General features: G+C 47.2%; 1 protein-coding gene and 1 pseudogene across 1 annotated transcript in view; one reads left to right on the forward strand and one right to left on the reverse strand.

Annotated features, from left to right (window-relative positions):
- The window catches only part of BSG (basigin (Ok blood group)), a 137,952-nt gene that overhangs the window by 11,143 nt on the left and 102,668 nt on the right, over window positions 1-24,141 (forward strand). The window lies entirely within an intron of this gene.
- Window positions 1,687-22,503, reverse strand: LOC125432649 (annotated as a pseudogene).

The following is a 24,141-nucleotide window of genomic DNA, read 5'->3' on the forward strand; positions in this document are numbered from 1 at the left end:
CCTAGTACAAAAAAGGACTTTTTAAAAAAACCAGTTGCCGTTTTTATGCTGTTACAAACAATCCTGGAAAGGTCCCTCTGTTAAAAATAACAGGAATAAAATCAATACTTGACCGTTTGCCCCAGTTTAACAGCAGAGTTTAAAGCGGAGCTACTCTGGTAAGATGAGAAGGTCTACAGTCTTCTTGCACTCACTGCAGCCTTCCATCACTCTTGGAAAAGAATACTCTCCACGCAAGATGTTCTTTCCATAGGAAGGTTTTACTTTAGCAGTTGCAAGGTTACACAAGTCTATTCTATACAAGACTTTAAGGCTATACAGAACACTTCAGAACTCAACTCAACTCACTCTATTTCTATCTCAACTTAGCATAGCATATACAAAGCTAGGAACTTGTACTTCAGCGACCTCGGAGACCGCATTTTCTTTTTAACTTTTCAACCGCTCCGTGAAGCGATAATGTGGCCGGGGCTCCTAAATTCAAGGGTGGGCAACCTTTTTGGCCCAAGTGCCAGGCAAAAGCAGGTACCCACGAAGGTTCCGCCGGTGTGCCAGAAGACTCAAAGGGGTGGGGGTGGATGGGTATTGACAGTTGTTTTTGGCCCAACGTGCCAGGATTAAGCCGGACTGCAGCGTGCTGCCAGCGCTTCCCGGGTCACCTCCGGCCAAGCTCCCAGACGCCCGCCCAGCAGGCTTTGAAAGGCGCAATTTGCGCATTCTCTCACATTGCTGGCCTCAGCAGCACGGCCAGGCTCCGAGTTGAGTCGTTGGGGCAGAGAACTGGCCCTCAGTGCTAAGCAAAGCGGCCTGTCATGCCACTGTTCAGCACACATGCCGGGCGCTACCTGCCTGCCTTTTTAATTTTTTTAAGTTCTTGGTGTTCTGTTGTGCAAGACCCTTCCTAGGGGCCATCATTGTGTGCAGACCATCTCCAGGTCTGCATGTGTATGTGTGTACGTTTTTGCTCTGTTTGGTGGATAAAGGGGAGCTTTAAAGATTGGGCAAATATTTCGAATGTGTCCATGCCCAGAAGAGCAGCAGTGGCGTGGTGGTTAAGAGCAGGCGTACTCTAATCTGGAGAAACCAGGTTTGATTCCCCGCTCTGTTGCTTGAGCCGTGGAGGATTATCTGGGTAATTCAGATTAGCCTGTGCACTCCCACACACGCCAACTGGGTGACCTTGGGCTCTACAGAGCTCTCTCAGCCCCAGAGGAGGGAAGGGAAAGGAGTTTGTAAGCCCCTTTGAGTCTCCTTACATGAGAGAAATGGGGGTATAAATCCAACTCTTCTTTTTCTTCTCTCCTCCTCCTCCTCCTCCTCCTCCTCCTCCTCCTCCTCCTCCTCCTACTACTACTACTACTACTACTACTACTACTACTACTACTACTACTACTACTACTACTACTACTACTACTACTGTGGTCCAGGGCTTGGCCAGCAGACTGGGAATCTAAATCCATGGTAACTGAATTCTCCTTTCAGGGCAACAAGTTGTTTGGAGATGAGCTGAATACGATCTTAAGTGGAGACCAAGGGTAAATCAAAAGCCGTGCCCAGAACACTGAGGCAACCTGATAAGAGGCCTTCTTTCAACCACTCCTTTCATTCCCGACATTCCTTACAAGCGTCAAGTGAGAATTTAAATGCTCCTCCTGGAACCAGAGACGCCAACAGTTTAAGAAAGGTTTAACCTTTCGCAAGTCTCAAGGTGGTCAGGACAACAGATCCTCCAAGGTGTGATTCCAGGTCTGCCCCAGTAGGGGGCAGATTAGCCTTTTTCCAGCAGATGTGGGCCTTGTCCAAAGGCAACTCCTGGCTGGGCATGGGAGAGTGTATCTTCGGGGTATGTCATAGAATTTCTCTCAAGACCTCCAGAGAGGTTTGTCTTGTCCCTATCAGCAGAGTTTAAAGCAGAGCTACTCTGGTAAGATGAGAAGGTCTATAGTCTTCTTGCACTCACTGCAGCGTTCTGCACTCTTGGAAAGGAATACTCTCCACGCAAGATGTACTTTCCATAGGAAGGTTTTACTTTAACAGTTGCAAGGTTACACAAGTCTATGAAGATATACAGAACTCTTCAGCAAGAACAAAGTTGAACACACACAGAACTCAACACTCTGAACTTAGCATACACAATGCTTTTCTTCTTATGCATCCAACTGGATACTTTCCCCCCCACCCCAGCAACAGCCTCTCATTGGTCTAGACTCACAGTTGAACTCACCAATCATGTTAAAGGTCATCTGTAGTTTCTTGTCCCTAGTCTAGACTGATTGTCTCCGTTGGGCAAACGTCTGTTGATTAGAAGATGAACCTTTTGTGAACCTTTCTTCAAGAGGGCAAGGAAATTGGAGACCAATCAACCTCTCTGAGAAAACCAAGCTGTAGAAATCCAAGCTTAGAAATCCAGGCACCTGCCATTCAGAGGGGCACCAGTGTTTACTCTATCCTGTTCACTGTACCTAAGACAAATGGAGCATGGAGAGCGATTCTGGATTTTAAATTCGTGAACCGATTTGCAAAGCTACGTCACTTCCACATGGAGATGTTAAGGTCCATAGCAGAATCTCTGCAACCAGCTGAATACGTTCACATTCCCATCTCTGATGGACACCGGTGATTCCTGTGGTTTTCCTATGGTATAGGAAAAGATCGGTTTCGAGTTCTACCATTCGGCCTGTGCGCTGCTCCCAGATCGTTCTCCAAAGTCCTTGCCAATTTTATAGTGATCCTCAGAGAGAAAGGACTTCGTCTTCACCCATATTTACATGGCATTCTGATCAGGACAGATTCGAAACAGCAAGCCCGTCTGGATTGCCAGCAAACGATTCTGTTGTTGGAGCACCATGAGGTCCTGGTGAATTGCGGGAAGCGTTCCTTAGTACCCTCCCAAAGGCTGGAGCAGTTGGGGCTGATGTTAGACACGTTGATGTGCAAACTGTTTGTACCAATGGAGAAGCAGAAGCAGCTAAGGACCAAGACAATGGTCGTTGTGAACAGCAAAAGGAGTTCCTTTCTATCTTCGACTAGCCCAGGTGTCAGCAACCTTTATCACCCAAAGAGCCATTTGGACCCGGTTTCCACGGAAAAGAAAACACTTGGAGCTGCAAATACTTTTTGACATTTAAAATGAAGATAACAATGTATATATTGTTTTTTTACCTTTACGCTTTGTATAAACAATTATAGTGTGTTGTGAAATCCATGAAGGGCTACATCGCTGTCATCAGCCAACCAGGCAGCTGGGACAGGAAAGCCAGAAGTGGCTTGGGATAGCTGTCTCGGACTCTTTCCCATTAACCCTTAGGGCGACTCTCCGAAGGAGGCTGAGAGGACCCAAGCCACGCGGAGCCACAGTACAAAGACAAAAGAGCCGCATGCGGCTCCAGAGCCGTGGGTTGCAGACCCTTGAACTAGCCTGATGGGGCTTCTTATTGCTTGTTCAGAAGCAGTCCATTGGGTTCGTTTCCATTCCAAAGTTCTGCAGTAGTTCCTCCAGCCCTTCCAATTCCAGATTGCTACAAGGTTCACCTGTCGCTGGTGGTGTCTCACCTGGTCAAGGTCCTTTGGTGGAGCAAGCAGTCCAGTGTGAATCAAGGAAAATCCTTTTGGATCAGCTCTACCAAGCAGATCTTCACTGATGCCATCTTGTCAGGTTGGGAGTGACATTGGAGCATTGCCCAGTCCAGGGTGCCTGGTCGTCTCTCGAAGCCACATTACCGATCGACCTCTTGGAAATGAGGGCCATCTACTTAGCAGTTCACCACTTCCAATCTCTGCTGGCAGGGTTTCATGTTCTCATCAGGATGGACAAGGTGGCGGCCAAAGCATATCTAAGTAGACAAGGGAGGATCCTAATCCTTGCTACTTCAGAAGGAAGCAGTAAAGATCTTCTCTTGGGCAGAGCTGCACTTATTATCCCTCACTTCTGAGCATCCTCAAGGAAAATCTCAATGTCCAAGTGGATTGGTTGAGTCAGCAACAGATTCATCCCAGAGAACGGTCCTTAAAGAGGAAGGTCTTCCTTCTGGTTAGTCAACAGATGGAAACACTAAGGTCTTAGACCTTTTTGCCTCCAATCTGAATCTCAATTCAGTTCAATTCAATAAGCCTTTATTGGCATATACACGATAGTATAAAAATACAGTTCCAGTTAAAAAGTGAATAGTAAAAAACTTCGCATTTGTCATACATTCAGTTTACAAACTTCTGACAAAAACTTTGCCACTATAAGGCAACAATGAAAATCCGGACAATTTAAAAGCGTAACTACTTTATCTGATTCAGTATAATCAGTCATAGAGTCTATAGCTTGGGATAACAGGCTGGATCGGAGTTCTTGGTATAATTAGCAGTTCAGGAGAATGTGTGGGATGGAATCCAGCTGTCCTATGCTACAGGTACAGAACCTCTTATCGCTTGGAAGACCTTTAAGTCTTCCTCTATGTAGCGGAGATGGCATGATGTTAAATCTAGCCAGCATATAGGCTCTCCTGTGTATGGGATTTGTGAGCGCTGTAATATAATAGGCTGGGTATCCCTGCGTGAAAGGAATTGACATATTTGTTGGTGAACAAGATTTATTTGCCAAGCTCTGCGGTTGTTGATAGTCCATTGCTAACAGCCTCTCTTTAATGAGGGCAAAAGTTTCAGTAAAGGTTAGCATATTGAAGGAGTCACTGTCATAACCCAGTTCCCCAATCTTTGCTGTAACTATTCAATCTGAATTTCCACGTGCCCAGATTCTCTTCACGGTTTCTGCACCCAAAGGCAGAAGCAATGGATGCAGTGTCTACCACATGGCCTCCACGTCTTATTTACACATTTCCTTCCGCTTATTCCAAGACTTTCACGGAAGGGTTGAGAGGAGAACATGGAGGTGATAGCTCCTTGATGGCAGTGATGTCCTTGGTTCTCCCAACATTCTTCATATGTCTGCACGCAAACCATTCAGACTGCCTCAGACCAGAAATCTACTACATCAGGGTCCTGTGCTACACCTAGAACCAGAATGGTGGGCTTGCCCACGCAGAGATTGAAAAGGGGAATCTGATCACTGGAGTCTACAGTCGCAAGGTTACTAATAAAACCCTCAATTCAAGAAGAGCATCCAATAGAACAGGGGTCTGCAACCTATTGGCCATGCTGGCAGGGGCTGATGGGAATTGTAGTCCATGAACATCTGGAGAGCCGCAGGTTGCAGACCCCCGCAATAGAAGGATATATAACACCACCTGGAAGATGTTAGGTGGTGCTGGTGAAAGAAGATAGATCCCACTGCTCCTGAGATTAAGCACCTTTCTGCAGGATGGCCTTGACTCTGGTTACGAACTTCTAAGCTTTGTAAGCAGGTGGCAGCCATAGCCTTGATGGTACAGGACCCAGATGGGTGGAGTCCTGCTTTACATCCTCATATTGAAAGGTTCCTCAAAGGAGCATCGCTCAAAGACAAGCCCACTAGGCACCATTTCCCCACCTGGAAATTGCATGCTGTGTTTACACACCTTAACACTTCAAGGAGAGGTCCCCCAGATGTCCTCGAGCTCAAGCGCAGGACGACCATTGGCATTACCCATGAAGGAAGCAGCAGTGGCGTAGTGGTTAAGAGCAGGTGCATTCTAATCTGGAGGAACCGGGTTTGATTCCCCGCTCTGCCGCTTGAGCTGTGGAGGCTTATCTGGGGGAATTCAGGTTAGCCTGTGCACTCCCACACATGCCACCTGGGTGACCTTGGGCTAGTCACAGTACTTCTGAGTTCTCTCAGCCCCACCTACCTCACAGGGTGTTTGTTGTGAGGGGGAAAGGGAAAGGAGATTGTCAGACCCTTTGAGTCTCCTTACAAAAGAGAAAGGGGGGATATAAATCCAACTCTTCTTCTGCTGCTGCTTTGAGCGGAAGAGGACGTCTGCCCTCCCAAGTCATTGTTTTTTCTTCTCATGTCTACCAGGAAGATGCATTGTATAATTTTTGTCCATGTTAAACTTTCTAGTTTCTTAATGAGCCCAAGGTTATTCGGGTTACTTCTCTAAGTTAGGCTCCCTTGTGTTGTCTTTTCCTCTATGGTTCCTTATAACTGTTAATTCAGGTATGAGACAACTCATCAGAGTTTCCAGAACTGGAGGAGAGGTGGGCATGTTCCAGCACAACTAGAAAGCAGAGAATTAATTTATTCTGCCCTCCTCTGATTGGTCACAGGAAAACACCAAGATGTCCTCTTCCGCTCAAAGCAGAATGATCCTTCGCTGGTAAGTCCCAATGGTCGTTCCTCAAACAGTGAGAAACCAGCACTCAAAACCTATTCCCGCTCCCAGCTGCAGAAACGTTAACAAGTGAGATGAGAGACAGGCTGGTACAAGCTGGAAAACCGAGCAAACAATTCCCAAGGCCTCCCTCTAAGAGTGACCTGAAAGAAAGGTGGCAGGGCCCTGGCTAACATCTTACAAGTAGGTATATGCAATAGTAACCGGTGCAACGACCAATAGAGTAAGGAGAAAATAACACGAGGCACCTACCGCACTATAAAGTATATTAATGTAATTCCAACATATATCAAGTGACATAGACAATAGGCGTGCTCATTAAATACAGTGCTCTTATCCTATATATAACATCAACATACTATTAAGTGTATAAATACAACTGTTGATGTTATATATAGGATAAGAAGCTACTAATATTTAATGAGCTATTGCGATCTATTTAACTTGATCTATATACGATGGAATTACGTCAACTACTATAATCTTGATAGTGCTTGACAAATACATCAACTAATACTATTAAGTGTATAAATACAATGTTGAAGTGTATAAATACAATGTTGATGTTATATATAGGATAAGAGCACTGTATTTAATGAGCACGTCTATTGTCTATTTCACTTGATATATATGTTGGAATTACATTAATATACTTTATAGTGCGGTAGGTGCATCAACATACTATTAAGTGTATAAATACAAATGTTGATGTTATGTATAGGATAAGAGCACTGTATTTAATGAGCACGTCTATTGTCTATTTCCTTTGATATATATGTTGGAATTACATTAATATACTTTATAGTGCAGTAGGTGCATCAACATACTATTAAGTGTATAAATACAAATGTTGATGTTATATATAGGATAAGAGCACTGTATTTAATGAGCATGTCTATTGTCTATTTCACTTGATATATATGTTGGAATTACATTAACATACTTTATAGTGCAGTAGGTGCATCACGTTATTTTCTCCTTACTAATACCTTACAAGGCCATGACACAGATTCATTCAACTCTTCTCTGTATGCATTTATTTGCAACTGATCCCACATGGTGTATGTTCACAGAAGACCAGCAGATGGACCTGGTAACTGTGTGCTTTTTTTCTTTGTCATTCTTTTTATCAGGTGACCTTTTTCTTTTGGCCATTATCGGGCGGAGGGGGCGTGTCAGTATTGGGCGGGGCATCAAGTCCCAGCTGAGTCATGGTGACCCCGGAGGGTTTTCAAGGCAAGAAGAGACCTTTGGAGGTGGTTTGCCGTTGCCTGTCTCCGCCTCATGACCCTAGTATCCCTTTGAGGTCTCCCATCCGAATACTAGCTGAGGTCAGGGCTGAGAGCGTGTGGCTGAGCCAAGGCCACCTAGCAAGCTTCCATGGCATGAGTGGGGATTTGAACCCAAGTCCTAATCTGTCATCTTAACCACTCCACCACAGCTGGTTTAAACAAACACCGCTCTTCACACCAGAGCCAAAACCTCCCTTTAACTGGAGGGAGGGAGAGAGAGAGAGAATCAAGGCTCTGAAGAAAAAAACGGAGGGTGCACCCCTCTGTGTGGATGGGGAGCTCCTGTTTTTTCCTTCCCCGAAGCTGTTTGCTTACGGATGTGTCACAAACCGGCGAACACTCCGGCCTCTGTTCCATTTCCCACGGTAGAGATTCTCCAATTCCAGCTGACGCTGGAGTGTGATCACCTCTGTACTAGGAGAGCCGTGCAACCAGAGGTGGGATCCAGCAGGTTCTCACCAGTTCCCGAGAGTGGGTTACTAATTATTTGTGTGTGCCTAGAGAGGGTTACTAATTGGGTCTACTTTTCCGTTGGAAATTCCATTAGGTCCAAAAATCATAGAGTCCTGTTGTTTCCTATGTGGCTGGTTAGCGAAGGTAGAAAACGGGATCATTCTCCCTGTTGGGCTGTTTTAAAAACATGTTTTAGAAATATGGTAAAGTTCCTTATTTAAGGAAAGTCTCCTTCTTTTGATTTCTAGAAACAAAATTAAGTATTTGAAAGTATTAAGTATTTGACAGGCAGTCAATTAGAGAAGAAGTAGTTGTTTCTGTTGGCAGTAGACGATAGGACTTGCTATAATGAGTTTAAATTATGGACAGAAAGATACCAGCTGGAAATTAGGAACTTTTTTTACAGTAAGAGTTTTTTACAGTAACAGAAAAATTATTAATGCCCTGCCCCCGGAATGCCTGGCCACGCCCCCATCATGCCCTGCCCAGCCCCATTGGCGCTACACCACTGTTTGAATCCCACCACCAAGGGAACCTGTTACTAAAATTTTTGGATCCCACCACCACGTGCAACATATGGGGCGATGTGTTGTACAGATGCGACTTTGCCAAAGTGGACTCGGTGCCCAAGCCAAGTAAAACGTTCCTCATCTCATGTTTGCTTTTGACAGTTCACTCCAGTAATTCACAGGGATGTGTGTGTGTCCGGTCCAGTTATTAACAAGAGGGCGCAGAACAGATTGGCCAGTACAGAGAGATCTGGCTGAGCATGCTGCTTGCCGGCGCCCAGCACAATGCTCCCCTGTCACTATGGCCGGGCCGTGTGCCAGGAGTTATCCAACCCGATCAGCTGACAGCCGGGACCATGTGAGGGTGAGCATAGGAGCAGCTTGTTTCCCCTTGCACGGTGCGCATCAGGACGTGCCGGAGCACACTTTCCCTGCAGTTCGTTTGCTTCCCATCTGAATGCTTCATTGTGCGACAAAAAAGAAAGTCCTGGGAAGCGCTGTCATTATCTGTTTCCGTCAATTTTATGAATTTTTGTCTTAACCGCTGTTGCTTTCGAAATGGGCTCCAGGGTTCGATTAAATGGAACTCATAAATCAATAACGCGTTTACGAGAAATTGGGGAGAAAGGCTGAGGTTAGCTTTTTGTGCTGTGATAACCAAGATGGCTTCATATGCGCCAAAAGTTTTGTTATGTTAAGTCAGTGATTCCCAACCAGGGTTCCGTGGTACCCTGGGGTGCCGTGAGCATGTCCCAGGGGTACCACAGCAACGCCAATGGCCCCTGTCACTTTTGCAGTGTCTCCCTCCGGCACCAGCAAGGACATGGAGCTGGCCCAGAGGGCAGGGCCTGCTGCAAGGTCAGCAGCCACTTCCTGCCCCCCCCCCAAGTGCTTCCCTTCACCCTGGGAGGGAAAGGTGGGTGGGTGGCAAGCAGGGGGATGGGGGCGGGAAGGGGGGATGGCAGGGGTACCTTGAGATATGAAGAGTGAGGTCAAGGGTACCGTGACGTCGAAAAGGTTGGGAAACACTGTTATGTTATGTTAAATTTAATTTATATACTGCCCTCCCCTGAAGGGCTCAGGGCAGTGAACAACAGCAAATAATAATGCAACCAATAATACCGTGTTTCCCCAAATTTAAGACAGTGTCTTCTATTAATTTTTGCTCCCAAAGATGTGCCATGTCTTATTTTCAGGGGATGTCTTATTTTTCCTGTGTTCTGTTCGACGGGCATGCTTCCAAACAAAAACTTTGCTATGTCTTACTTTCGGGGGATGCCTTATATTTCGCACTTCAGCAAAACCTCTACTATGTCTTATTTTTCGGGGATGTCTTATATTAGGGGAAACAGGGTACATGATAGATACGATACATCAGAACAAAATACCCAGCAGAAACTCAATAGCTCTTAGCAATATCTAATATCAGGTTAACATTAACACAATTCACCGCAGTAATTTAACATCGACATCATAAACATCATTAACAGGTTCAACATCATTTCTTAACTATACAACTATACAGCATAATAATATTTTTGTTACGCTTTAGCGGAGAAACAGTGATCGGTATTAGGCTGTGTGGGTCACAATAATTAGAAAACGGGCCTGTTGCAGTGCCAGCCCCTAAAAATCTGCCTGGCAGATTCCTGTGGCTCACAGACAGCCACCCAGCACTTACGATGCAGAGCTTCCTGTGTGTCTTACAGCCCACTGAGGCTGGTTTCTCTTCCTCAAGTTTTCCGCTGCCACGTAGTACTTTCGGAGATCAGGACGATCTGCATTTTCATACCAGAGCCCTGTAAAGGAAGCCGGTATCCCCACAGGCGGGAGAAAATGGGGCTGTGAATAACTTACCTTAAGAAAAGCGAGATTTGATCCTGAATTGGATCTCATTCTCTTAACCACTGCGCTATATGAGCTCCTAAGGAGCAGCAGTGGCGTAGTGGTTAGGAGCAGGTGTACTCTAATCTGGAGGAACTGGGTTTGATTCCCCGCTCTGCCGCTTCAGCTGTGGAGGCTTATCTGGGGAATTCAGATTAGCCTGTGCACTCAAAACACATGCCAGTTGGGTGTCCTTGGGCTAGTCACAGTTCTTTGGAGCTCTCTCAGCCCTACCTACCTCACAGGGTGTTTGTTGTGGAGGGTGGGGAAGGGAAAGGAGTTTTTAAGCCCCTTTGAGTCTCTTTACAGGAAAGAAGGGGGGATATAAACCCAAACTCTTCTTCCTCCTCCTCCTCCTCCTCCTCCTCCTCCTCGGGACAAAGACATAATGCATGGAGAAGCATTTAGCTATCTAACTACAGTTTTCCATTCCACTACAGTTATGCCCCTAGTGGGGTTAGGGGCATGGTGCCCCCCCCATCTGGAAATCCACATAAAATCTTTTGGCCCTTCCTTTGTACCAGAGAACAAATATAAATTTTTCCTCTTCTTTTAATTTTGAAAAGAAATGGTGTATGTTTATTGTGTTAAAAGATAAAACGTGTTGATATTATACAATACTGTACATATATTTTACACATTTCTGAGTTTCTAAACCTTTTCTATGTCGTCTGCGTGTCGTCTGTCGTTGCCGGCCTTTTGGTGTTACGAATGCTTTTCAAAATCCTGCAACTAAAATGTGCTGGAATGAGGCAGGTAGCTTCAGAATTTGCCTCACAATTAGAAAATGTGGGTTGTTTTGAAAAGTCTGGGGTATTCCGATGAGCTCTAGAAGGTTGGAGAACCCCTGAATGGGTTCATCTAGCGTCCTTTCGCAGCTTTCAACACGGTTAATAATTTGATAACAGTCTAGTAATTTCAGAGTTCTGCATGAATTGTTGAATGTCTGCCCAAAAAGGAACCTGGGCTTTTTGACACCACTACAAAGGGAGAGCATTCTGACCTGTCGTGATGCTTCTCTTGCTTTCAGATGTTCTGTTGACTGCCTTTTTCATCACCTCTGGGGTTTGCCAAAGCTGCTGATGGATCTCTTTGGGCTAAGGCAGAGAATCGTAGTCCTTGAACATCTGGGGCACCAGAGTTGGACATCCCCGGACTAAGGGGGACAGTGACTCAGGACAGACTGTGGCTAGCCCAGGGGTCTGCAACCTGTGGCTCTCCAGATGTTCATGGACTACAATTCCCATCAGCCCCTGCCAGCATGGCCAATTGGCCACATGATCCTTCACCAGGGCGCCAGGAGAAAAGAAGTGCTCTACCTGGGGCCAGGTGTGAACTCCTCTCAGGTATGTGAACACATCTAAAACACTCTCATTTTGGTTTGACTATGGTGGCTGGGAATTTTCAGAGGAATTGGCCCAGCAGTTACCTGAGGTATACCTGTCAATAAATAAAATACACTGTTAGCTTCTTTATATACATATAGATTAGATTTACTATCCCGCCTCTACCCTTTTGGACTCAGTGGTATCATTAAATAAATTACCAAACAATAAAACCATTTAAAACATTCAAATATCAGCCTTTAATAAACGCTTAGTTCCCTCAGGGGCTGTCGGCTATTCAAAAGACAGCAAGGAACATCCCCTTTTCATGCCTCAAGATGGCAAGATCGGAGAAGTTGGGTTCTGTTTTTCCATCCTGCCTTTCTGCTTGTCCCAGCATGCGTTCTGCATCCCCCAGCTGCCTATCGAATGCTGCTCTGGGCAGCTGATGAGCCTGGGCCACACCCTTTTGTGGCCTGCAACTGAACTGCATAACTAACTCCACAAGAATGCGTCATTGGTCTCCAGTGGTGGGTTCCAAAAATTTTAGTAACAGGTTCCCATGGTGGTGGGATTCAAACTGTATGTGAGTACGGCCTAATGGGACGCGGGGCGTGGCGGGCATTCCGGGCGGAGCATTCCCAAGGGCTGTGGTACAGGATGCAGCTGCTGCACTGGTCCTTGGGCTGGAACGAATTGCGTAACGCATGAGCTACAGGCCAACCACTTGAAAAAAAAAGCACCTCCTGCTAGGTTGCTTCTAAGTTCATGCTGCTTACTGCTGAGAGAGGAGGGGTAACGAATCGGCGTAAAATCCACTTGGCAAAATCACCACTTAGTAAACCCTCCTCGCACACACACAAATAATTAGTAACCTACTCTCGGGAACCTGTGAGAACCTGCTGGATCCCACCTCTGTTGGTCTCCCTTAAGTTTAGAATTTAAAAAAAGGCTTTTAACCTGCCTTTCAAAGTCACACCACAATTACTTATCTTCCCACTTCCCCAACGGGCAACTCTTAAGTGAGGCAGGTGGTGGTGGAGGTGGAGAGAGCTCTGGGGTAGCTGTGACTTTGCCTCCAAGGTCACCCTGCAGGCTTCTATGTCGGGAGTGGAAAATGACAATCTAGTTCTCTGTGATCCAGAGCCCACAGCTCTTAACCCTTATGCCACGCTGGTTCTCTTTAGCCAACCATTTCCTGGGAGTTTCTGGGTTCTGGCAGATCCCAAGTGCTATTCTCAGCACTTTCACAGTCAGACACATCAGGTTGTACTTGATGAAGCAACCAAGCTCCTTCCAGCTCCCAGGAAAATTTGCAGGGAGCCCAGCCCTCTGGCAAAACTCCTGCCCTGCAAATTCGGCCCTGAGCTAGCATTAAAAACCCATTCTTATGGAAGCGGCCGGCAACTCCCTTGCAGGGTGGGAACAGACCTCTGGCAAGCCCACCCACACCAGTCCAAAGCCCACCAAGCAGGATTTCAGGGAATCTTCTGTTCCTCCACGATGTTCTGATGGGTAAACTGTAGTGCTGCAAACTAGAGTCTAGGATAAGTTAGGTGGATGAGGAACTGGTTGGGGAACCACATTCAAAGAATAATTGTCAGTGGCACTTCATCTGAATATAAGAACATAAGAAGGAGCCTGCTGGATCAGACCAGAGTCCATCTTAGTCCAGCTCTCATACTCAAGTAGTGGCCCACCAGGTGCCTTTAGGGAGCCCATGCGGGAGGTGAAAGTAGGCACTGCAGCTGCTCCTGCTCCCCTGAGGCACCTTGTCTGCTAAAGGTAGTGATGGTTTAACTCCATGGCACGGGCTTGTGAGGTGGCACCTGTGAGCCCTCCTCTGTGGGCAATGCATGCACAGAGTTCGCCAAGTGTGATAATACCTGTAACTATTTCCAGGGAGATTATTATGTTCAAACCTGAGACCTAGTTTTGGGAAACAGTGTAGAGTAACTCTGTTAAGCACTGCTAAACCCCTACTGATTTTCTCATGGGAAGAAAGCGTGATCCCTACCTGTGAGTAAGCTTGGTTGCTATAAATGGGGTTTGTTTCCTGAGTAAACCTCCTAGGGTCATGATTCACTCCTGGCTTGAAGTGTTGCACAGTTGCTTCAAAGCAAAGTGCCACCAACCACCACCAAAGCTTACTTCGAGTAACACGTGCCTTGGAGCCAACCACTGTTTTTCTCTATACCTAAACCTCCAGTATTCAGGGCACCAATTGCCATGTTGGCACTTCTATGTATAAATAAGTGGCTCTTTGGGTTGCAGTTTGGGCACTCGGTCTCAAAAAGGTTCGCCGTCACTGTGCTAAGGCATTTGCAATCTGAGATCAAGGAGGATCAAGATGGGTAGCCATAGATCGACTTCTCCTCCATAAATCTGTCCAAGCCCTTTTTAAAGCTATCCAGGTTAGTGGCCATCACCACCTCCTGTGGCAGCATATTCCAAAACACCAATCACACCTTGTGTGAAGAAGTGTTTCACTGTGGGGAGCCCAATGGTCTCGTTTGGGGGTGGTGGATTGCTTATCCTCTTTTGTTTGTGGGTAGTTTTCTAGAATTCTGAAATGTGTTCCAAACGACTAATCGGGGTTTTTTAACCGTGATCAGAATTGCAGAACAAGACACCTTCTTTCCCCTCCAAAAATGCCACCACTGCAGGTTTGAACATTTCACTACAAAGTACTCAGGAGGGTGGACCCAACCCTTCCCGGTTTTATGTCTCTCCATCTCTGCAGTCTCTTCTCAGACTTCAAGGCAACCTTACCCCTTCTCCAACAGAGTTAAAAATGACTGTATCAAGGAAGAAGGGGATTCTAGCCAAATTGGGGCCAGCTAATTTTTCACAGGTTACCGGCCAAAAGGTTTGTGTTTCTGGGATTTGTAGTCAGTGGCGCTACAGGCGTGCCTCCCATTGGGCAAAGTGGACAGTTGTCAGGCTACCTGTGGGGGGGGGGGGGGCAAATTGTGTGCCTGGCTCTGTGGGATTTTTTTGTATTTCTGTAGTGTTTCATCTGCAGAGGGCTTATGATCGGAAGCTAGCAGTACCCAAAATTCCACGGGATTTTTCAGGAGCCTCTCTGATGTGTTATCACCCAGGTAGAGGAGGTTAAGAGCTCGCAAAATCTAATCTGAGGGAACCAGGTTTGAGGATTCCCAGCTGTGCTCCTGCTTCGAGCTTGTGGAGGAAACTTATCTGGGGAATTCAGATTAGTCTGTGCACTCCCACACACGCCAGCTGGGTGGGCAGCCCTTGGCTAGCCACAGCTTCTCCTGAGCTCTCTCAGCCCCAACGTTCCACCTCTACAGGGTGTTTGTTGTGAGGGGAAGGGCAAGGGCGATTGTCAGCCCCTTGAGTCTCCCTGCAGGAGAGAAAGGGGGGATATAAATCCAAACTCCTCCTCCTCCTCCTCCACCTCCTCCTCCTCCTCCTCTTCTTCTTCTTCTTCTTCTTCTTCTTCTTCTTCTTCTTCTTCTTCTTCTTCTTCAGTTCAAGTAATCCCATAACCGGATAAGTACTTCTCAGTATTCACTCTGTACACACGCGGGACATTATGTCCTATGCATGTTTTAAAGCGGCATAATCTGGATCCAATTTCATTTAAACTTTCTTTATAAAAAGCGGGAGATTATTAAAATTTTACACGCAGAATTAATCCATGCATGACAGGGAACCCTTAAAACGACACATTTCCTTACGTTTTGTAATGGATTTGACAATGCATGCGTGTACTTTAAAAAAAATGTATCATATAGGCTATTTTTGAAATATGAGGAAATGGTTGTTTACTTGGACCTTGTTTTTAAAATTCTGGATCTCTAGACTGCAGTAGAAGAGACTTCTTTCCGCTTTGTCTGAGTTGCTGCTAGTCAGGTAAAACAAATAGAGGGTGGTTAAGCAACCTCCCGGAGTGGGGCCTGGTCTTCTCTGGAATGACACGCTAAATCTCCGGTGACGACAGAGCCTGTGGGTCCTGTGCAGAGGAAATGGCTGCCGGAGGAGTAAACCCCCCACATCGCTACAACTGTGCGCTGCTGAGGTCGCCCTTCACTCTCTCAAATCTCCAGGCATCTCCTGCCCTGGAGCTGGCAAACTGGCAGGACCCAGTTGGACTTGAAGATTCCTTCCCAGCTCAGTCAGGGACGCTGTTCCTAGAGATGCTGATGCGCATGTGCTGAGGTTTTTTCCCCGGGCCAATCCCCTGCCTCAGTATTCCAAGACCTGCGGTTTTCTTCCCAGTAAAATCAGGTGATGTGACTGTTCCTACCTCCTCGTCGCGGTTCACAGTGATTTGCCCCTGCCCAACCTTGGGAGGCTGCCTGAGAAGCTGGAGCGGCGGCGGGAAGTGGGGCCAAGCCGCGAGACCAACGAGGGAGCGACGGTGGCGGGGAGGGGTCCAAATCTGCACGCACCTCCTCCTTCTCCTGACCTTCTTGTTCTGGTGGTTTTTCTGGACTGCATGGCCGAGTTCGGGTGGATCTTGGTTCCTAACATTTCACTCTGTATCTGTGGCTGGTGCATCTCTCAGGAGGCGTAATGCAGAGGGAAGTCTGTTGGCACAAGCTGTGTCCAGGGAGAAGGGTGTGTAACACACCTCCCTCTCTGATACACCTCTGAATGATGCCACAGATGCAGGTATAAACATTAGGAACAAGACCCACTAGACCACAGCCACGCAGCCCGGAAAACCCACCAGAACCAGCTGGAATCCTCGCCAAGGAAAGCTCCTTTGACAATATGCACTGTTTGTTAGCCCTTTGGGATATCTAATACTCACTGTGTGAAGAGGATGCTGGACTAGACGGACATCTCACAGGTGTGATCTAGCATGGAATTCGTCTAGAGGCACAGGTGGTGTCAAACTTCGCAGAGGTTCTCCAGATGTTATGGACTTGTTCTCATCATCCCCCTGCCAGCATCAGGCTGGCGGTAGGGATGGTGGGAACATGTAGTCCATAACATCTGGAGGGCCACAAGCTCTGACACCTGTGGTCTAGGAGTAAGGTGTCTATTCTGGGGCTTTAGATGTTCATGGACAACACCCCACTGCAGCCCCTACTGGCATGGCCAACTGGGCCAAGCAAAGCAGGGATTGATGGGAAATTGTGGTCCATGAACATTTGTTAAGCCCTAGAGCTGGATAACTCTGGTTTAAGTTTTTTCTTGCACTCCATGAATTAAAATCTGGGGACTAAGCAAATACGAATCCAGCGGCAATTTTTTTGAGGCTATACACGGCATAACCTCTTTTACCCCTCAGAACAAGGGAATGTTTCCCACATTTCCAGAACTAATGTCCAAGTTCACAAGAGACAGATGAAACCGTGGCCACCTCTTCTAACATCCCTCATCACTCCACTCCACCCAAACATAAGCTGGTCTCGTTCAAGAGCCTGCAAAATAGAAGGTATGAAAGGGACTGAGCGCAACTTCAAATTCTTTAGAAAGAAAGCAGGTGCGGGAAGCCTGGAAAGCGCGTCACCTGTTCTGGTTCATCGAAGGCACAGCAAGTTTGGTTGAAAGGCATACAATGTCTCATTGTTCAGAGGGGCCATTGTTTAACACTTACCAGAGACCTTTCAATTATGTCTCTCAAACGAGCAAGATTTCAAGAGCGGAAGCAAGTTTTAAAAATAAAACCACAATGGCATGCACTTTTAATGCTTCACCTCCATAATTCTGCCTCTGTACAGAGAGCTACACTGGAAGAAACTGCTTGGAAGTACAAACTAATCAGAGACTAACTTCACATTCTGCCTTATTTGCTTGTAATACAAAGCGTAACTGTGACCAGAGCATCCCTTTTGCGAACCCGCTGATCCGTTTTCAAAAATATGACCGCAGAACATTCTTTTTTTCCCACTGAACTCTTTAAAAGTGGCATTGAAAATGGGGGGGTGTACGTGTGCAATTTTTGCAACCGATCAAAATTTGACATTCAGCAGACGAAGTTTCTGGTAGGAGATACTTGCTAAGCACAGGCTAAACATCAGCTTCCAGCCAATGCGTTAACGCTAATGATTAAAAAAGAAAAATCGAGTTTTCACAGAAGATGATCGAGGCTTTGTTGTAACGGGAGGAGGGGGGAGAATTCTTCCTGGTAAAATCCCATGATGAAAGGAATGAAAAGGTGAACGTCTGTTCTCAAGCGTCAAGACTGCAATAACAGCATTTTCTCTCGCTTCCTGAGCTCTCCTCATAACAGTTAAACACTGTATATCTAAGAGGTGATCTGTTAACCCTTTGGAAAAAAATGCTTGCAGAGTAAACTGTTTGGAAGACATCAGGGAAAAGAACCTTGAAGGGAACAGTCTGGATGTGGGCTCTAGAGCCAGGGTTAATCACAACGCTTTGTTCTTTTACCTGCCCCAAAGGACAAAAACCAAGGAACCTTGGTGCCCAGGACTCTACTTTCTTTGAAAAGTAACTTAAATAAAAAAGAGAACGAGGCGCAGGCTTATTTTTTTGTCCCTTCCTCATTATCTTAGATTGTTCAGATTCTCTGCACCTGCGGCTTTCCAGAGGTTCAATGGACTACAAATGCTGGTAGGGAGCTGACGGGAATTGTAGTCCATGAACATCTGGGAGAGCCACGGAGGTTGCAGACCCCTGACTTGAGATGAACCTGCTCACACATCTGAATTATGTCCAGCTGCTTTCTCTTTGTTTAGAGGGTGTGATCAGCATGACGCTCATTTCAAGGCAGAAACCATTTTTTTAAAAAAAACAATTACTGGCAATTTTCTAGTAGGAAACAGAAATGTACTAAAACTAGGCTGGCGTGGAACAAATTTCCCTGGACTGTTTTGCATGTTGTAGCAAAATGCTCCTCAATTCTGCCTCGGCCCTCCCTCCCTCCCTCCTCCTCCTGTTTTCCACGCTTGCTGAGGAGGGTGATATGCCGTAATTCGGCTGCTAAACAACACAAACACAGCTTGCAGGGCTGGACTCAAAGGCATTCTCAGCTGTCAACAGTGAGTAGAACTGCACTCAGAGGCCAAAGCATTTTACACCCACTCTGATTAGGAGTTTGATTTATTTTTTGCCAAAATGGGATTTCTTTGAAACCAGGGTGAGTGAGAAGCTTCCTGAGGAAAAAAAAGCAGGGGTCCATTATGAGGTATATGTACCGAAGGCTGCAGGTGTAAGGTGTATAAAAGTAAGGCCGTAATGCGTACCAGGGCAGCCCGGAAGAAGGGGATGGAAAAAAAGAGAATTCCGAAAATTCCTGCCTCTGGTGTTTATTAACTAGAATCTGTCCTGGGCACGGGAGGGCCTGTATCTGGGGTCACTTCTAGTGGGAATTCTACAAATTCCTCCTTCCAACGCTTTGGGATCTCTGGTTACAGGGGATGTACGGTAGCCCCAAGACTGCTTTCGAGCAGCCAGGCACTCCAAGCTCCAGTTTCATCTGAGTTTTCAGCAGGATCTCCACGACCCCGGGTGGTGCTTTTGTCCAGAGGCGTCTTCTTCTGTTTGTCTGCTGCATGTCCTGTGGCAACCGGGCCTCCCACCAGGCTGGATGATAATCGAAAGTGCAGCGTCAAAAAGTATTAAGCCTGGGATGGGCCGTGGGGTTGTACCTGGACCGGCGAGGTGCAAGCGGGTGTTCCCTTTCGTGGTCCGTGGAGCAAGCACGCCGTATGCCACAGTCCAAGAGGAGCTTGGCGACCAGCGCCGTTGGGAAGTTGCAGACGCTGCTGGTGTGCAAGCCGCCCACCGGGTGCTGGAGTTAACCCGGCGTGGTGCAGGCAAGTGTTGGACCTATCCAGCCCTGGGATCCAGATGGATCTGCTATAAATCTGCTTGTTAATCAGCCACTGCTCTTCGGCCCCTGCACCGCGGCCTTGCGGAAATGCACACCCAAGTACAAGAAAGCGAAGATGTTGTATCTTTCGTAGTTGTCCGTGGGCCGCAGGGAGCTCAAGGCCCCTGAGAGCCCTGGACCCGGCCGCGCTTTCGCTCTATCTCCAAGACGCTGCACCTCAAAGGACGCCTCTCACCGTCCTTGGTTTTCACCGCCTGCCTAAGTGTATCATCTGAGGAGAAGACTTGAAGCGTTGGAAGGTCGCAATGGAGTGTTCCTGCTGCTCCTTCTTCTGCCGTAAATGCAAGGTATGGAGCCAGAGTTTGATGCACCAATCTAAACTGCATGTTGCATCTGCATAAACAGCGCCACGGTAAATAATGGGGTGTGAGACGTCAATGTTGTCCGAACCCAAAATCCGCTCCCCTGACAATGAAGGCCCCCTCCATGCAGTATGCGTCGCCGTCCTGACGCATCGGCTTCCAGTTCCTGAGGAGTCCGCATTCTGCTCCTGTTGCCGAGGGCTTCTATTTGGAGAGCAGGATCTCCTTCGGCTGATGCTCGCTGTCCCTGTACCGCCCCAAAGGCTACGGCTAAACAAGTAAATAGTGTGGTAGAGTCTTCATTATGTCATAATTTTTCGCGAAGGGTCGCTGGCAAACGAGGCACCCAAGAGCCTCAGCGCCTGATCCGGCTCTGGCGGTGGTGCAGTCGGCGCATGCTTCAGCAGCAGCTCCATCGGTATCGCCGGGTTTTGCAGCTCTCAGCTGCCCACTTTCAAAGGCGCTACGCCGCGGCTGCTCACCATCATGGCAGACTTCCACTTCTACCAGCTCGCGGGACGATCTCCAGGTGGTCGGCTTCCGCGCCAGCAGTGCAAAGTTGCCGCTACCGCCAGTGGCTGGGCTTTTGGCGCTAGGGGTCTGCATGCTGCTCCAGAAGGTAGCGCGACCACGGCCCATCGTGCCCCTTTGTGGTGGCTCGCGCATCATGAGACAAGTATTGTCGTAATTTGCTGGCTGGCGTTGATGCTGGTACGGTTCTCCACCAGATAAATTTCACAGTAATAGTCGAGCCACTCCCGTGTCGAAGCAGCGCTGCAGCGAAAGGGTCGAAGCTGGTCACGGCCAGGTGGGTTGACGCTCAGCCCGTGGCCTACAAGGAGCTTGACGCACTTTGGGGCGGCTAGCCAGCCAAGGCACTACAGTGCTTGTGGCACTGGCCATGACATAGCTGGGCAGAGAGAGATGTGGTGTAAAACGGTGGAAGAAAATCATTTCAGGACAAGCAATAGAAAACATCATGAAGAAGAAAAGAGTTTGGATTTATATCCTCCGCTCTCTCCGGCAAGGAGACTCAAAGGGAGCCTGGATAACTTGCTCCTTACCCTTCCCCTCACAAATAAACACCCTTAGCCCAATGAGGTGGTGGCTGAGAGAGTTCGAAGCTGTGATTCAGCTCCAGGTCACCTAGCTGGGCGTGTGTGGGAGTGTACACAGGCTAATCTGAATCCCCCAGATAAGCCTCCCACAGCTCAGGGCGGCAGGATTAGAAATGCACCTGCTCTTCAACCACTACGCCACTGCTGCTCCCAGGCATCATCTCAGTAAAGTGGGGAGAGAGTCTTATGTAAATTTGAATAGGCACACAATGAGCTTTTTAGGCTGGAGGGAACAGAACATTTCACAACTTTGGCTGGGCAGAAGAGTAAATTGCCAGAACATTCACATGATCCAATCCACAAAATGTGGTAAAAAAAATTTCTATCGGCCAGCCAAGCAATTTCTTTTTTTTTTTTTCCCAAAACAAGCCATATGGTGTGCTCCACAACCTGGCTCTCTAAGGAGTAGGGATCCCATTCAGCACAAGCTAATAATTGCAACTGACAGAAAGTACGGTGGCAGTTACAAGGAAGCTGCTGGTAATATCCCAAGCCCAGCTCTCTTCTCTCTTTGCCTCTCAGGGACAGAAAAATCTAAATAAACTCTCTTGTCATGGTTCTAAAGACATCTGTGTACAAAAAATATTGAAAAGGAAGGCGACTGTCACTCCTACCCCACCTACCTGGAACAAAGTGGGGTGGGGGGGGCCACAATAACTTTCTCAAACCAGCAGCATCTTCTACACATAACCCCCAAGTAGTCATCCCCTACTAATGTTTTCTATCTAAATTCCTGCAACGCCAGACCCACCCGGTGCCAAAGAATTGGAGCAATGTAAGAAGCCCCCCCCATTCAGTTAGGAATATAGAGCCCAGGTGGGATAATATTCGCTTTGCCCTCTCCAGGGGCAGGAGGCGAGGAAGCAGGAAAGCTCCACTCCACAAAGGTCCCACTGTGAACTCCAGCCAAAAGCGAAAGCTTTGGTGACAAGTGTTTAGAGGGAGGTTCTTGACAGGGTATGTCAGGACACTCAATTTTAAGGTGACTGAAAGGAAAAAAAAAACCAGTTGAGGGGCCTTGCCTAGGAAATTGCATTTAAATAGAGTTATTCATTAATTCAGTGGTAGCAATCTCCTTATATTCAGATGATAAAGAGGATTGTTTATCCGGCTTTCTGCCAGCATGGCCACCACATGCTAGTAAGGCGATGGGATAATTGTAGACCATAACATCTGGAGCTGTGCTACCTGCCACCACGGCTCCCACCTCCTCAGAATTTCCACTCTCCTGCCACTGATTATTTTAAGAGTTGCGGCAGCTGTAAAAGCGAGGTTCTGGAGTCTCCCCCAGTGACTCGGACACTCCTTCCAGCCTCTCTCCTTAACTGCCTAAGGTGAACAGGTGATGCATACTGAGGTTTGAGGATGCCACACCTACATTTTAGGGTGAACTCTGAACACCCAAAGCAAACCTGCCTTGAGAGGTGTTTACCTGCGAAACTTCTACTTCAGTCAATGAAACTGCAGTCATGAGCAAGTTGTGACCAGTCACCATTTTCTCACCCGAGACCTGTCACTTTTGACATGCTAGAGGTACAGCCAAGACAACCTCATCCTTTCTTCCCCAAGCAGTCTTAAGGGGACGGGGCATTTCCCCTTGTCTCTTTAACTGAGACATTCTAAGAACTGCGCATCAGCTCTAGAATATTATTCAGGCCAGGAGCCTGAGTGCCAAGGACAGAATGGTGTTCTAGCAACATTCTCCGACGCTTTCCTCACTGCATTTGGGGCTTGCATCTTCAGAGATTCTGATGGTAGGAATGGAAGCAAGCGGAGTATATATACCGTGAGGTCAAAAGGTGAGGCCATCTGGAATAGAGTAGCCTGGCATGTGAGTCACAGAGGAAGTCTGCAGCATGGGACGCTGCCAGATGGCCCCACCTTTGACCCTCACAGCATATATACTCCACTTGCTTTCCATCTCTACCATCAGATCCTCTGAAGATGCCAGCCAAGGACATTTGGTAAGTTTTAAATGTCAGGAGAGACGTTGCCAGAACACGGCTACGCTGTTTCTCCGGAAACTACAGCACCCCAGTGATTCCGGCCGTGAAAGTTTCCTCGACGATGAAGGCTGTGTGTACAATAACTTCTTACAAAAAATTCCAGAATTCTATTTTGGAGTTGATTAAAGAATATTTGCTCTCATACCTAAACTAACCAAACTCTGCTTGTCTACATTAAACAGAACTTGAATATTATACCATTATACCTAGTAGTCCATTTGCGCAGGGAAACTGGGAGACTGGCAGCTCAGCCTCCTGGATGTGGCTCCAGCCCCCAGCAACTCAACTGACCAACGATGTCACAGAAAGAAATTGTCGCCTTCATCTGGCAAAAGGCCCTCAACCAGCAGGACCCCTGTGGCAGTGAGCGGCTGCATCTGGGCACCTCTGAGCCTTCCAGACCACCTGCCAAGCTTAAAAGTGAGAGGAAGGAAGCTAAGCTCCGTACTCCAGGACTGTTCTTAAGTTCTTGGCATTTAGAAGGCAGAAAGTGAAACAAAGACTTCCAACTGACTTTACTGCCGGGACTGGGGAAGCAACCAGAGGCAGTTGAAACCTAACAGAAACACACTAGGAGAGACTTCTGATCCATTTTTTTGTAAGGCTCCAGAATTCTGTTCCTTTCCCTCTTAGATTATTAATGCACTAAACACCTGATCCTTCGTTACTATGGTTCATGCCTCCATACATGGGTTTGTCGTTATGGGTACCATGGGATTCTGTCGTTTTCCTCTCTCTCTCTCTCTCTCTCTCTCTCTCTCTCTCTCTCTCTCTCTCTGTGTGTGTGTGTGTGTGTGTGTGTGTGTGTGTGTGTGTGTGAAGTGATGGCAAGTCCCTTCTAACTCATGGCGGCCTTATGAATCAGTGTCCTCCCAAACGTCCTCTTGTTAACAGCCTCGCTGAGGTCTTGCAAACTGTTTTACGAGACTGATGTGCAGAAGCGAAGAATCAAACCCAGTTCTCCCGTTTAGAGTCTGCCACTCTTTCACCACCACAGAATCCTGGAAGTGAACATTCCAATGCCCTATGTCTGGAAAACAGGTGACCACAACATCCTCCGGGAGACCAGACATCTACCGGAGAGTGGTGTGAGGTGGTACACCTTGGTGATGTGAGATGGTACCTTTGTGCGCTTTCTCTTGCCAGCTACTGGCAGGG

This window comes from Sphaerodactylus townsendi, linkage group LG05 (genome assembly GCF_021028975.2).
Source record: "Sphaerodactylus townsendi isolate TG3544 linkage group LG05, MPM_Stown_v2.3, whole genome shotgun sequence".
NCBI lineage: Eukaryota > Metazoa > Chordata > Lepidosauria > Squamata > Sphaerodactylidae > Sphaerodactylus > Sphaerodactylus townsendi.